Source organism: Rhinatrema bivittatum, chromosome 5, assembly GCF_901001135.1.
Source record: "Rhinatrema bivittatum chromosome 5, aRhiBiv1.1, whole genome shotgun sequence".
Classification (NCBI taxonomy): domain Eukaryota; kingdom Metazoa; phylum Chordata; class Amphibia; order Gymnophiona; family Rhinatrematidae; genus Rhinatrema; species Rhinatrema bivittatum.
The window spans coordinates 175,389,555-175,402,691 of record NC_042619.1 but is presented as its reverse complement, the minus strand read 5'-3'; positions in this window follow the sequence as shown (position 1 = coordinate 175,402,691).

Here is a 13,137-nt window from a genome sequence, read left to right as displayed (position 1 = left end):
GTCTTTCCTCATAGGGGAGTTGTTCCATTCCCCTTATCATTTTGGTAGCCCTTCTCTGTACCTTCTCCATCGCAATTAATATCTTTTTTGAGATGCGGCGACCAGAATTGTACACAGTATTCAAGGTGCGGTCTCACCATGGAGCGATACAGAGGCATTATGACATTTTCCGTTTTATTCATCATTCCTTTTCTAATAATTCCCAACATTCTGTTTGCTTTTTTGACTGCTGCAGCACACTGAACCGACGATTTCAATGTGTTATCCACTATGACACCTAGATCTCTTTCTTGGGTTGTAGCACCTAATATGGAACCCAACATCGTGTAATTATAGCATGGGTTTTTTTTCCCTATATGCATCACCTTGCACTTATCCACATTAAATTTCATCTGCCATTTGGATGCCCAATTTTCCAGTCTCACAAGGTCTTCCTGCAATTTATCACAATCTGCTTGTGATTTAACTACTCTGAACAATTTTGTGTCATCTGCAAATTTGATTATCTCACTCGTTGTATTTCTTTCCAGATCATTTATAAATATATTGAACAGTAAGGGTCCCAATACAGATCGCTGAGGCACTCCACTGTCCACTCCCTTCCACTGAGAAAATTGCCCATTTAATCCTACTCTCTGTTTCCTGTCTTTTAGCCAGTTTGCAATCCACAAAAGGACATCGCCACCTATCCCATGACTTTTTACTTTTCCTAGAAGCCTCTCATGAGGAACTTTGTCAAATGCCTTCTGAAAATCCAAGTATACTATATCTACCGGTTCACCTTTATCCACATGTTTATTAACTCCTTCAAAAAAGTGAAGCAGATTTGTGAGGCAAGACTTGCCCTGGGTAAAGCCATGCTGACTTTGTTCCATTAAACCATGTCTTTCTATATGTTCTGTGATTTTGATGTTTTAGAACACTTTCCACTATTTTTCCTGGCACTGAAGTCAGGCTAACCGGTCTGTAGTTTCCTGGATCGCCCCTGGAGCCCTTTTTAAATATTGGGGTTACATTTGCTATCCTCCAGTCTTCAGGTACAATGGATGATTTTAATGATAAGTTACAAATTTTTACTAATAGGTCTGAAATTTCATTTTTTAGTTCCTTCAGAACTCTGGGGTGTATACCATCCGGTCCAGGTGATTTACTACTCTTCAGTTTGTCAATCAGGCCTACCACATCTTCTAGGTTCACCGTGATTTGATTCAGTCCATCTGAATCATTACCCATGAAAACCTGCTCCATTACCGGTACCTCCCCAACATCCTCTTCAGTAAACACCGAAGCAAAGAAATCATTTAATCTTTCCGCGATGGCCTTATCTTCTCTAAGTGCCCCTTTAACCCCTCAATCATCTAACGGTCCAACTGACTCCCTCACAGGCTTTCTGCTTCAGATATATTTAAAAAAGCTTTTACTGTGAGTTTTTGCCTCTACAGCCAACTTCTTTTCAAATTCTCTCTTAGCCTGTCTTATCAATGTCTTACATTTAACTTGCCAATGTTTATGCTTTATCCTATTTTCTTCTGTTGGATCCTTCTTCCAATTTTTGAATGAAGATCTTTTGGCTAAAATAGCTTCTTTCACCTCCCCTTTTAACCATGCCGGTAATCGTTTTGCCTTCTTTCCACCTTTCTTAATGTGTGGAATACATCTGGACTGTGCTTCTAGAATGGTATTTTTTAACAATGACCACGCCTCTTGGACATTTTTTACTTTTGTAGCTGCTCCTTTCAGTTTTTTTCTAACAATTTTTCTCATTTTATCAAAGTTTCCCTTTTGAAAGTTTAGCACGAGAACCTTGGATTTGCACACTGTTCCTTTTCCATGCTATACCTTTGGGGTCTTGCTGCCATTCTGCCTTGATGTTATAACCCAGACTTTGCACTTTGGTTATCTTGCTGTCACTCTACCTTTTTGTCATGTCCCAGATTTTATACCTTAGGGTGTTCATCCCACTATAAGTGCCTGTTTTGCATATCTTATAGTGTCTTGGGAGCCCTGAGATACACCAATTAATAATGGAAAGGTAGGAGAGGAGGAACCACCAGAGGAAACATTAAAAATGCGATGAGAGGGGTAAGAAGAGAACCAAGACAGGACAGAATCCTGAAATCCAAATGAGGACAGAGTATCAAGAATTAGGTGGTAATCAACGGTGTGAAAAGCAGCAGACAGGTCAAGGAGGATAAAGAAAGAGTAAAGACATTTGGCTTTAGCCATAAACGGGTCATTGGAAACTTTGGCAAAGGCTGTTTCAGTTGAATGTAGATGGCAAAAACCAGACTGGAGTGAATCAAGAATGGTTTGAGATGTAAGAAAGTCAAAACAGCAGCGGTGAGCAGTACATTCAAGTAGTTTGAAGACAAAAAGAAGAAGGGATATGGGATGATAGTTGGCAGGGCTGGTAGGATTGAGTGAGGGTTTTAAGGAGTGGTATGATCACAGCACATTTGAAGAAAGCAGGTAAAGTAGCAGTAGAGAGTGATAGATTGAGGATATGACAGAAGTGATAACTGCATTGGAGATGGAGCTGAGGAATCAGGTGAGGACAGGGTCAGAGGAACAAGTAGTGAGTTTGTAGGAAGAGAGAAGATGAGCAGTTTCCTGCACTGTGACTTCAGGAAAGGAGGAGAGAGTGGGAGAGGCTAGGGGGAAGGGTAGAGGAAAGAAGTACAGGTAAAGGTGAAATAGTTGAGAAGTCAAGACTAATTTTGTGAACCTTGTCATGGAAGTAGTCATAGTCTGGGGAGAAGGGGAGGAGGGAGGTGATGGAAGTTTGAGGAGGGAATTGAGAGTGGCAAAGAGACAACACAGATGGATGTAAGAGAGTTTGTCAGATGGATACTTGTTTGGCAAGTGAAATAGCATACTGGAAAGTGATCAGCATGAATTTGAAGTGTATGAAGTCTGCACGGGCATGGGATTTTAGCAAAAAACATTCTGCAGAGAGGGCACAGGAACATAGGTAACAAATTCTGGGGATGAGCCAAGGCTGGGGTTTAGTGTGCCTTATAGGATGGGCTAGAGGAGTGGCAAGAGTGTCTAAGGCTGAAGAGACTATAGTGTTGTAAGAAGAAACTGCTTCATCAACAGATTCAGACAAAGTTGTGGAAGAAAGGAGAGATGAAACAGCAGTGGAAAAGATGCACGTGACCCGTGCATCTTTTCCACTGCTGTTTCATCTTGGAGATTGCTGTTTCAGCTTGGAGATTGCTGTTTCAGCTTGGAGATTCCTAAAGGTATAAGTGGTGACTGGACGAGTCTGTGGGAGAAGGTGGTTTAATGTGAAAGTTATCTGGTGACAGTCTGAGACTTGAAGAAGTGAGGTGTCAAAGTCTGAGAGACAGCAGTTGAAAGCAAAGAGTAGGTCAAGGCAGTGGCCATGTTGATGAGCAGAGGTGGTACAACAGAGTCAGAGATTAAATGAAGAAGTTAAAGAAAGGAGTTTTGAGGCATAAGAGTTAAAGGGGGTCATCAATATGGAGGTTAAAGACTCCAAGGATAAGGGAAGAGAAGATGGGTCAATCAAGAAGAAAAGCCAGGAATCAAAGTCAGTGAGAAAGGAGGAGGGAGATTTACCAGGGGATTGATAGATGACAGCTACCCGGAGAGGTAGTGTAAGCAAGTTTAGGGGTACAGGGACTTGTCTGCTAAGGACACTTCCAGTTTACCTCCCACTTCACTTCATGATCCTAAGCTCAGGAAAAAAACAAAGTGTTCTCCTTAGAAATAGACTTTTATTTATCAGATTTGGCAGGATAAAGCATTTAGAAAATAACAACAATTTCTGTCTCTAACATCCTGGCCACTAAGCACCAGTTTATCCTGATATTTCTGTACCATGGGTGGTTACAAACATGCCATATATCTTAGCCTGCTTAGATTTATGTATGCTTACCCCTGGACCCACCTTCAGGTGATATCCCTCTGTTCACCTCTGAAGCAGGTGCTGGCTGGAGGACTGGAGAATGTGGGCAGGGGAGGAGATTTTCTTCCTGGCTTGGTACTGGCAGAGCTGGCGGTGGTGTGGGAAGGAGACTTGCTTCTGGCACTGGTACTTGCTGGGCTGTCTGGGGCTTGCTCTAGCCCCTCACCATCTTAGACTCCGTGTCACTCTCCAAACCTGAGCAACCTTTTCTTGCTGGGCTATCTCTCCCTGGTCTCCTGGCCATACCAAGTCTTCTCCTTCTTCGATAGCAAGGGCTGCTGGACTGCTTCAAGCTCTTCTTTCACTCTTTTGGTTCCTTTTCTTTCAAGGGTCGCTTTTCTGGTTTTGCTCTATTTTTTCCTTATTTGCCCCCCTTTTTATACTTTCTAGCTGATAAATATGTATAAGCTCATGCATAGTCATGTGGTGGGTAGAGGGTCTTTGCCACCTTGCATCTTTTTCCCCCTCCCCATTTTTTTGGGGGGAGGACTGCTACATCTGTAGGCCAATCTGTGTGCCAGAGTCAGTGTTTTCATCTGACTCAGACTGCCCCCTCCCTTCTTTCAAGGGTGGGAGTCCTTCTGACATCTGTACTGCCTTGGCCAGTCCATGACTCTCGCTTATGAGCTTAGCTGCTGAATTGTCCCTCTGCCTTGGTCATTTACACAGGAGCATTCAAAGAGGCAGATCTTGATAAAGTATCCTTCAGTGTAAAGTTCTCATATGCGCAAGGTCTCTTCTTTTTCCACTGAGACAGAGTCTTGGCCTGCCAGTACTTTGGTCTGCAAATTTCTTGGCTATTATGATTCATATTTGGTGCTTCAAGTGGTAACACATGGAATATCTTCCTACAATAGTGGAGTGAAACGGCAGATGGAATGGGCTTCAAAGGAAGAAAAAGAGTGGGATTGAGGTGGGAGATGTGGTTGAAATCTGCAGGTCGAATATCACCACCAAGGCCTACCAGGTGAGGTGTGTGGGAGAAAAGATAACCTCCATGACAGAAGCAGTGTCCTCAGGGAAAAGCCAGGTCTCTGTTAAGGCAAGAAGATGAAGAGAACAAGAGGTAAAAGGGTCATGAATAAAAGAAAGCTTCTTGGAGACAGAGTTTGCATTCCACAGAGAGCACTAGAAAGGAAGAGAAGAGGGAGGGAGAAGGGGAATAATGATAAGATTGGAGGGGTTACAACTTGATATGGGACAATGGAATGAAAATTGCCTTGATGGGCCAGGATTGGGATTGATATCCCCAGCTGAAAGTAAAAGGAGGAGCAGGAGAATTCGGAGAAGAAAGGCAGAGATGTGCCGATAGTGACAATGATGAGATGGTGTTAAGGACAGGGGAAAAGGCAGGATGAGAGGAAGAACATTTTGAAATTCAAGAGCAGTGGGCACTGCAGATGACAGAATGGCAAGTGAAATAGAGAATGTAGGGATAGGGGAGGGTGAACTTGACAGTAGTTGTGGTTTGAAACAGGGAATAAGATCAGGGAGGATTAGCATCAGGAACAGAAAATATATTGGAGACATGCCTGTATCGAGCCTTGCCAAGCCCAGCCTGCACTCTGTGTCCATGCTTCTAGCCTGTGTACGTCTCCAGCCTTGCCTCAGTTTATCCAGCTTTGCTTCAATCTGTCCAGCCTTGTTCCCATAGTGCTGACTCACTGTGATGTACTGCTGCAGCAAAGACCTACTGGCCCCCAGAATCCAAGGGCTCAGCCTGCAGGGGAGGGGGCTGGCTAGGCTAAAGACTGAAAGTCCAGAACCACTCCTGGGGTCGTGTACCCCAAGCAGGGAAACCATGACAGGGAGACACATGAACTAACACCCAATAATTAAAACTAATAATGATAAAACAAATCCAGTGCTCTCATTATTTGGGAACATTGGATTTCCAGTCATCCTAAGATTGTCTTGAATTATTAAAAGAAGAGAGAGAGAGGTGCACAAACTTTCTCCTTCTCCCTCTTTCACACAAACATACAAACACACACACACATGCATATCCTCTCTTATATACACTCACACAAGCAGGCTCCCAATTTCTCTTTCATATGCAAACACACAAGCAGACTCCCAATCTTGCTCTCTTTCACAGGCACACACACACACACACACACATACACACATACAAGCAGGCTCCCAGTCTTGCTCTCTTTCACAGGCACACACACACACACACACTCATACACACATACAAGCAGGCTCCCAATCTCTGTCTTTCACAGGCACTCAAACACACAAGCAGGCTCCCAAACTCTCTTTTACAGGTGCGCATACACAGACACATAGACACACACCCATACAAGCAGGCTCCCAAACCCTCCTTCACAGGCACACACATACACACAAGCAGGTTCCCAAACCTTCTTTCTCTCTTTCACAGTTACAAACACACACACATACAAACAAGCAGGCTCCCAAACTCTCTTTCACAATCTCATACACACATACAAGCAAGTTCTGGAACTCTCTCTCTCTCTCACAGGCACATACACAAACAAGCTCCCAAACTCTCTCACACAATTGTATTTCTACTCAATCTTTGGCCCTACCAGAGTGGGCTTCATTTTGCTGCCGCAACTCTCTTCATTTCCTTTGGCCCATTCGGCCGGACCTCTGGCGGTGGCCCATTGCCACATTACTCCTCATCTTCGTTGGGCCTGCCAGCTTGGCTTCCAATGGTGGCCCTCTTCTCCTTTGGCCCCACCAGCCTGGCCTCCAGCAGTGGCCTGCTGACATGTCACTCCTCTTCTCCTTCATCTCTTATCTTCTCCTGTGGCCTGGGTTCTAGAAGCAGCCCGTATCCTCTCCTGCTCCTCCTCCTTTGTCTGCCAGCATGTTGATTCTATTGGCAGATTCTTTAGGCCCTTTGCTCTTTGATCACCAGAGCGCGGGAACACAGCACAGCAAGCAACCAGTGCAGCAGTCATGCTGTTGCCTTTCATCATGTGACCAATGTGACTGGGCTACCTGGCATGTTCAAAGTCCCGACAGGCTAATCCACCACTGCATGTCCTATCTCTCACCTCTCACATCCTGCATGGCCCTTTCTTCTCCTCTGAAAACCAGACTCACAAAAATATTGATCACCCATTGATGTTCAGGGTGAATATTCATCTGCTTGGTAAAAATGTCTTTTTTTGTTTCCCATTAAAGTCAATGGAGGAAGAAATGCAGCCTATTTTGAGCTTCAAATCTGAGGTTTTCTAATCAGTCCTAAAGAGATCTCTGGGTAGATATCATTAGAAGAGGGAAGATAACTCCAAGGCACCAAGGCTGTGGCAAAGAGGCACCTTAATGAGGTAAACAGTATCAGCAGTGGCAGAAGTTCTCCAAAGCACCACAAGAGAAGCAAAGCAGCATCAAGAGTGGCAAGAGTATTCCATGGTTTCAAAAGAGAGCACCAGTAACTAGGAATGTGAATCGTGTGATCGATCGTCTTAACAATCGATTTTGGCTGGGGGGGGAGGGAAATCTGATTGTCATGGTTTTTTTTTGTTAAAAAATCGTAAAAAATCGTTAATCGGGGGAGGGCGGGAAAACCGGCACACCAAAACAACCCTAAAACCCACCCCGACCCTTTAAAACAAATCCCCCACCCTCCCGAACCCCCCCCAAAATGTTTTAAATTACCTGGGGTCCAGTGGGGGGGGGGGGGGGGTCCCGGCGCGATCTCCCGCTCTCGGGCCATGGCTGCGTTAATAGAAATGGCGCCGGTGGCCCTTTGCCCTTACCATATGGCAGGGCAAAGGTAGCGCCGGCGCCATTTTGGTTCCTGTCACCCGATGTCATGAGTGCAGGAGATCACTCCCGGACCCCCGCTGGACCCCCAGGGACTTTTGGCCAGCTTGGGGGGACCTCCTGACCCCCACAAGACTTGCCAAAAGTCCAACGGGGGTCTGGGAGCGACCTCCTGCACGCGAGCCGTATTGCCAATATTCAAAATGGCACCGGCGCTACTTTTGCCCTCACTATGTCATACGGGTCCTCTCTCTCCTTCTCTATGCATATCCAAAACACTGCTAAAATGTATTTTTCCGAAAACACACTGAGGCAGATCCAAGATGGCTGCCACGCCGTGAGCACGGAAGCGACTGAGCTCCACATTTTTTCCTGCTGAAACTTGCCAAGTATTTTCCTCTGGAAGTTTTTTTCCTCTTTATTTTTCATGCCGCACACTAAACAAAAGGCAAGGATTCGGGAGGTTTTGACCTCAACGCCCGAATTGCCTTATCATCAAACATGGATCGAGGAAGCGTTTCATGGTGTGCAGATCCAGCCGGAGAGCTGTGCCGCTGGCGCAGATGGTGGAGAGCGGATGCCACATGCCTTGGCCAATGAAATATCTCTTAGCCCCGGTGAGCCAACAACTCCTTCCTTTCTCTACAACCCCCCGTTGAAGGGGGGACGGAACAGCAGCTAGAGGATTTGCCAAGACAGCTTCTAGGAAAATCGGTGGACCCCCAGAGAAGAGGTATGGAATCCATGCCTATTTTGGAGAGCTTTGAAAATTTAGGCTCCAGGGGGGGAGAGGCTGAAATGCGGCTCAACGAGCAGGGCAAGGAAGGCCTTCCAGATAAAGGAGGTGAGAAAAAAGGAATACAAGAAGTATTGAATTATCGATTAAGAGTACCTGAGAAAATAACGTCTGAAGAGATTTGGAAGGTCCTGACCACAATGAACATGGCTATAATAGATTTAACAAATGTTGTGAAGCAGAATATGGAAAAATCTAATTCCTTGGAGATTAAAGTTCAAACAATTGAAAAAACCTTAGTAATGGTGGAGAAAGAAATTAAAAATATAAAAGAGGTACAAGTTAACCTTATAAGATCTGAATCTTATGCTAATGGGAAGATTGATTTCTTGGAGAATCAGTTAAGGAGAAACAACTTAAGAATTCTGAACTTTCCAAAAACAAAATGGATGTCATTAAAAGACCTAATTAAAAGTTATTTCATAAATATTTTGGCTTTTACAGAAATAACATTACCAATAATCTCGAGATTCTATTATATACCTGGAAGACAAGGAAAAGAGAAAGTATGGCAAGAAGAACTAATGGATATAAATATTCCAACAGATAATTTAACAGATTTCTTAGAGAAATCATTTGAAGCAAAAATTGAAGAAAGGGCAACAGTCCTAGTGAATTTTCTGCAAATATCTGACAGGGATGAAGTCTTAAAGAGGTCGTTTAAAAAGCAGTCTGAATTATTTTATGGCTTTCAAATTAGAGTCTTTCCAGACATTACTAAGAGAATTCAAGAGAAAAGAAAAGCTTTTCTGTCTATGAGAAATGAAATTGTGGCCAGAGGAGCCAAATTTTATTTGAGATTTCCTTGCCATTGTATCCTGGTTTACCATGTTGATAAGTATATATTTACAGAGATAGAACAACTATGCCTATACCTGGATTCTCACTCCAGATAGGATCTAGAAGTGAAGGCTAATTTAAATGTTATTCTGCATAAACATGGTGTGCCAGTATTAAGTCCTTAGAGATGATGATTTTCCTTAATATACAGCTTATATTTAAGGGTCTCCCCATTTTTACTTATAATACAGAAGAAATGTTATACTATATTGTTTATTTTCCTGGAAAACAATGTAAAAATTGTGTTTCTTATTTTTCTTCCTGTTTTCTGTGATATTGTGGTTTCAATGTATTTGAAATTATGAAAATTCAATAAATTAAAAAAAATGTGTTTTTCCTTATAATATTACCAAAATCCATCCTTTCTTTTCTGAACACACTACCAGAACCCTTACCTACTCTCTCATCTCCTTCTGCTTAGACTATTGCAACCTGCTCCTTACAGGTCTGCCAGCAAGCCATCTCTCTCCATTACAATCTGTCCTAAATTCAACTGCATGACTTATCGTGGATTGCAAACTGGCTAAAAGACAGAAAACAGAGAGTAGGATTAAATGGGCAATTTTCTCAGTGGAAGGGAGAGGGCAGTGGAGTGCCTCAGGGATCTGTATTGGGACCCTTACTGTTCAATATATTTATAAATGATCTGGAAAGAAATACGACGAGTGAGATAATCAGATTTGCAGATGACACAAAATTGTTCAGAGTAGTTAAATCACAAGCAGATTGTGATAAATTGCAGGAAGACCTTGTGAGACTGGAAAATTGGGCATCCAAATGGCAGATGAAATTTAATGTGGATAAGTGCAAGGTGATGCATATAGGGAAAAATAACCCATGCTATAATTACACAATGTTGGGTTCCATATTAGGTGCTACAACCCAAGAAAGAGATCTAGGTGTCATAGTGGATAACACATTGAAATTGTCGGTGCAGTGTGCTGCGGCAGTCAAAAAAGCAAACAGAATGTTGGGAATTATTAGAAAAGGAATGGTGAATAAAACGGAAAATGTCATAATGCCTCTGTATCGCTCCATGGTGAGACCGCACCTTGAATACTGTGTACAATTCTGGTCGCCGCATCTCAAAAAAGATATAATTGCGATGGAGAAGGTACAAAGAAGGGCTACCAAAATGATAAGGGGAATGGAACAACTCCCCTATGAGGAAAGACGAAAGAGGTTAGGACTTTTCAGCTTGGAGAAGAGACGACTGAGGGGGGATATGATAGAGGTGTTTAAAATCATGAGAGGTCTAGAACGGGTAGATGTGAAGCGGTTATTTACTCTTTCGGATAGTAGAAAGACTAGGGGGCACTCCATGAAGTTAGCATGGGGCACATTTAAAACTAATCGGAGAAAGTTCTTTTTTACTCAACGCACAATTAAATTCTGGAATTTGTTGCCAGAGAATGTGGTTAGTGCAGTTAGTATAGCTGTGTTTAAAAAAGGATTGGATAAGTTCTTGGACGAGAAGTCCATTACCTGCTATTAAGTTCACTTAGAGAATAGCCACTGCCATTAGTAATGGTTACATGGAATAGACTTAGTTTTTGGGTACTTGCCAGGTTCTTATGGCCTGGATTGGCCACTGTTGGAAACAGGATGCTGGGCTTGATGGACCCTTGGTCTGACCCAGTATGGCATTTTCTTATGTTTCTTATGTTCTTATCTTTCGCCAAAGTCGCTACGCTCACATAACCCACCTTCTGAAGTCACTACATTGGCTCCCTTTCCACTCCTGCATGAAGTTCAAACTCATTTTTCTCACCTACAAATGCCTTCACTCTGCACCACCTCACTACCTCTCCTTTCTTATCTCTCTCTACAACTCTCCTCATGCACTCAGCTCATCAGATAAGTTACTTCTATCTGTGCCCTTCTCCTCTACTACCAATTCCAGACTCCGTGCTTTCCACCTGGCTGCACTGTGTGCTTGGAATAGTCTTTCTGAACTGGTGTGTCATGCTTCCTCTCTTGCCATGTTTAAATCCCATCTAAAGACCCATCTTTTTGAAACCAATTTTAAATCGTATGCCTGATTGTTTGCTTTTAGTCTTTTTAACTAACTTTCTTTCTTTCTTTTTAGCCATTGTGTTGCTTTATGAAATACCCCAAGTCTCTTGTACTGTATGTTTGTCTTATTAGATTGTAAGCTCTATAGAGCAGGAACTGTCTTTTTGTAATGTTTGTACAGTGCTGTGTATGTCGTGTAGACCTATAGAAATGTAAAGTAGTAGTAGAAGTAGTAGGCAGGATGAGGCAAGGCTTGATATAGGCTGGGCGAGGCAAGGCTTGATACAGGTTTAATTGGAAACTGGAGTTGGACTCAGAACAAGGACTGGGGTTTAGTGAAAACAGAGATACGGTAAGGTACTAAGCACCAAGAGAAACAGGCAAGGCAGGGTACTGAACAGAGACTGGAATTTTATAGAGACTGGGATAAGACAAGGTACTGACAAAACAGGGAATGAATACTAGGAACAGGACTAGGCAGGGCACGGCAAGACCAAACAGACAGGATTGGACAAGATAGACTAGGACAGGACCGGACTTGGACAAGGCAAGACATCACAGAACAAGGAACACCGAAGACTGAAGGCAACAAGGCAGGGGGCCCGTAGGCCACTAGTCTCTAGGACCAAATGCCCGTAGATATAGAGAGAGGTCTGGATAGGCCACAAGGCAGGATATAAATATAGAGCAGGCCACAAGGCCACAAAGCAAGGCAAGGCCTAGATAGGCCAAAAAGCAAGACATAAAAGGCCAGGAAATCACAAGGCAAGGCAAGGCCTAGGATAGGCCACAGAGCAAAGCACAAGGATCAAGAAGGCCCAGAGACCACAAGGCAAGACAAGACCTGAATAGGCCACAGAGCAAGCTACTAGGAGCACAAAGGCCTGGAGGCCACAAGGCAAGGCAAGGCCTAAATAGTCCACAAAGCAGAAAGCAAAAAGGCCCAGAAGTCATAAGGCAAGAAAACAGCAGCCAAGTCAGAAAGCCAAGAATGAGTCCATGAAGAGGCAAAAGTAAATGGGCAAAGATGAGTTACATAGGGCTGGAGCTTGGATGTGGTGCCAACAGTGAGGAGGAGCTTGGCAAGGTTGGAAATGAAGCTCACTGAGATCACCTGGTAGAGAGGAGGCTCCACCATAGACTGAGTCAGAAGGTCAGTGAAGAGATGACTTGGATAGCTCTGAATGGAGCTTACAGGAGGTCTCTTCTGGTCAGGAGGTGTCATTGCAGGTATGGTGATCTGTGAATCAGGTAAAATCCTAACAGTACCCCGCCTTTAGGGCCCCCTCCTCCTGGGTCCCATTTATCATGGGGGTCACAACTTCTCAAAGGCAGGACCACTAGTTCAGGGAGTCTGGATAGCTGGACCACTGGTACAGGGTGTCTAGCGGGCTGAACTGCTGGGACAAGGTGAGTGAATTGCTGGACCACTGTCACGGGGTGTCTGGAAAGCTGGATAATTGGCACAGGATGTCTGGATTGCTGGACCTCTGGCACAGAGTGACTGGAGTGCTAAGTGCCCAGTTCAGGGCACTGGGAAGACTGGGTCCCTGGTTCAAAGCATCTGTATGACTGGGCCTCTGATTTAGGGCATGTTGCTAATGAAACCACTGGCTCAGGATCTTTTAAAAGCTGGTCCATCGGTGCAGGGTTTCCTTGAGGCTGGGTCTCAAGAACAGGATCTAACCTATGGCACTTGATGGCTGGAGCAATGGCTCCTTCTGGGCATGGGGCATCATGGACAACACCTCCTTCTGGCCACTGGAAGTCATGGACAGTACCTCCTTCTGGACACTAGAAGTCAAGG